Raw genomic sequence first — 3,229 nt, forward strand, 5'->3', positions numbered from 1 at the left:
CCGTAGGTGGTCTCAGGAATCATGAAAGGACTTGAGAGTTAGACTGGCATGTCAGAAAGGAGAAGCGGCTGTTGTTGGTTGGTTTTTTGCGGTGATCTGGAATATCTGAATAGAAAAAAATGACTGAATATTCAACAACATGAAAGCAGGTGTTCAGGACATACAAGAAAGGACGTTTTTGAGTTACGAAGAGTGATCTGGTATTGATTCTTTTGGTTGTTGATGGTTCTGTCGGAGATTACCAAAATTCATCCATTTAGGTTTTATTTATTTTTATTTTATTTATTTTCTTGTTGTTCCATTCTAATGTGTTGAGTTTTCTTTGTTTAAAAAGAAAAAATAATAAGTGTTGTATTTATAATTTTTTTTTGGGGGGGAGGGGAAGGGTTAGGAATATATCTTTTCAGTATTGCAAGACGAGAGAATTTTCCTTTCTTACCTACTTTTTCGGTCTGAAACGAGAGGGGCTGTTGAAAAAAAAACAGAGATATAGCCCAGTCCACAAATATATTTGGACTGAGAATATAAATAGTAGCACAAGAAAAATAAGGCTATGTATATTGTTCGGTAACGATTATTAGACTCTCCTTGTTGTTTTAAAAAGAAGAAACAAAACAAGTTTGAAGTAAACAGTGTTTAGCCCAGTAATCTATCCAGGATTTAAATTTATACCCAATAGACCAAGACCCAAACCACAAAAAATAATTGAACCTATTATGCATAACAAAAAACATCATACTGTTGACAAAAATATAGACCCAAAACACGTCCATATATATACCAAAAACAAAATAGAAATGTAAAAATTCATCTTTATGTTAAATTGATAATTTAAAACTGTTAATAATATTTTACTTAAATATATCAAATCATCTAATAGCTCAAATGGCATAGACTCCTCATATTCAATTAAGAGGTTGCGGGTTTGAGTCTCCTATCTTTCCAAATTTTTGCTAATGAGTAATAGCTCAAATGGCATAGTCTCCCCATACTCAATTAAGAGGTTGCGGGTTCGAGTCTCCTATCTTTGGTAAAAATAAAATAACTATCTTTGAGATATATTTTTGTAGTTGCCAATTTGTTTACAAAAATGCTATGTAATAAAAATCAGTCACTATATATTTATGTATAAATATATATGTAATTTATTTTTTTTATTATATATGTTTTTCATAGTATGATTGTTTGTTTATTTTTCATATTTAAATTTAATTATATATAATCATAGTTTTCTCTAAATCCAATCAAATTGTGTGCGAGTGAACGGACTCAATTTAGTCGATTGAATCACGTCCATGCAACATTTACATACAAACCCTAATCAATAATCAACTATGATTGATTTTATATTTTGTACTAAATAAGTATAGACACCCATGTATAAAATGCAGCTTGACAGGTTCACCCAATAGAGGTTTTTGTAAAATGCAACATTTACATACAAACCCTAATCAGTAATCAACATTTTATATTTTGCATGAATATAGTTAAAATGGTTTTTATGGTTTGATATATTTAACTGAAGAGTTTTGACATCATACATTTTTATATCTTATCATCTCTATATAAAAATATTTTAACTATGTTCGTGTAAGTAGCTATTTTAATTTTTATATTTAAGTTTGCAGTCTTATTAAATGGTGTGCACATACATATCTACAGGTTTTCTTTTTTATTTTTGAAAGATATATTTAATAATGCATAAAATTAGGGTTTAGTTGGGGAGCAGTTGGCTTATGTCTATTATGGTCTATACACTTGTTTCTCTCAATTTTATTTTTTGGTGCTTACGGTATTTTTCAGCTCGACAGGTTAAAGATTAATTCGTCGCCGATTTGAACTTTAAGGATTTATCACTGACTAACGGATTGCTACATGCATAAGACAAAATTTAAACTCCTAACACTTACTTAAGCAGACATCTTGCTCCTCTCAATTGAGAGTATTTAGTCTATCATTATTATATATCAGAACACCAATTCATATTTCATAGTAATGATGAATGAAGGCACATTTGTTCGTCCCATGATTGATAATGCATTAATGCTCAATTTATATAAAATCTTTCATCATTCCTTTTTTCTTTAGAGTTGTTCATTGGGCCAACTAGAACCAAGTAGATCCAATTGGTGGATGTTGTCTATTCATCAATTTGGCAACTAGGAAAATTATATTCACTTAGCTTCTTGAGATATATATATATAGCTAGGGTGGCACGCTCCATTTTGAATTTTGAGCGTATAACCCACCACTTGTTTCAGCCATTATTATCGTTGTCTGCATATTCTCAATTTTTAAAGAAAAAAAAAATTAAGGAATTAAAATGTATTCGGTATTTAATTAGTAAAAAAAATGTATAATTTTACACTATTAAATATAACTTCACATTATTAAAAATATTAATAATGATTAATTAATAGTTATAAATTACAAAATGTAATAGTCTCCTATCACTACTGATTTTTAAATGCTAAAAAAAATATCTATACAAAAAAAGATCAGAAAGATAATATATATAAGAGAACGGGATAAAAAAAAGAGTAAACTATTAAAATAATATTCAAAAGTCTAAGTTGTTGACAAAAAAAATTCTCTAAAAATTTTTTTAAATACTAAATTAGTAGTTAAAATTAAGAAAAAAAAAAGAATGAAATATTTATTTTCATATCAACCGTTGAATTTTCACTTAAGGTACCGTTTGTTTTGAGGTACTGAGACAGAGACTGAGAGACTGTGACTCAGTATCATGTTTGTTGGTTCAGAGATTGGTACTAAAATTTCTGTCTATGTCTCCAAAATTTCAGTATTTCAGTACCTCCAAAAAGTAGGGACACAGAGGACTAAAATTTTTAGAGATGGAGACTAAAACTTTAATAATATTTTATACCTAAAATACTCTAATTTCAATTAATTCATTCCAATTTTACCATTTGTGCAAATTAAATTAGAGTTTTATTCTTGTTTCAATTTCTGTCTCTCATTTTGCACCAAACAGAATACTGAGATTTATTTCAATCTCTGTCTCTTAGTCTCAGTCTTTCCGTCTCTGTCTCTCCACCAAATGCCACCTTAAACAAAATAGAATTAGACTTAGAAGAACTATGAATGAATGGGAATGTAGATAATTTGGTTGAATTATCCGGATTTGTATTATTGTATCTAAATCCATAAAATAAACCTAATAAAAGATAGAAAAGCAAAATGGGAAATGACTAAGGGATTGTTATCC

The sequence above is a fragment of the Arachis hypogaea genome, chromosome 4 (genome assembly GCF_003086295.3).
Source record: "Arachis hypogaea cultivar Tifrunner chromosome 4, arahy.Tifrunner.gnm2.J5K5, whole genome shotgun sequence".
In the NCBI taxonomy this organism is placed as follows: domain Eukaryota; kingdom Viridiplantae; phylum Streptophyta; class Magnoliopsida; order Fabales; family Fabaceae; genus Arachis; species Arachis hypogaea.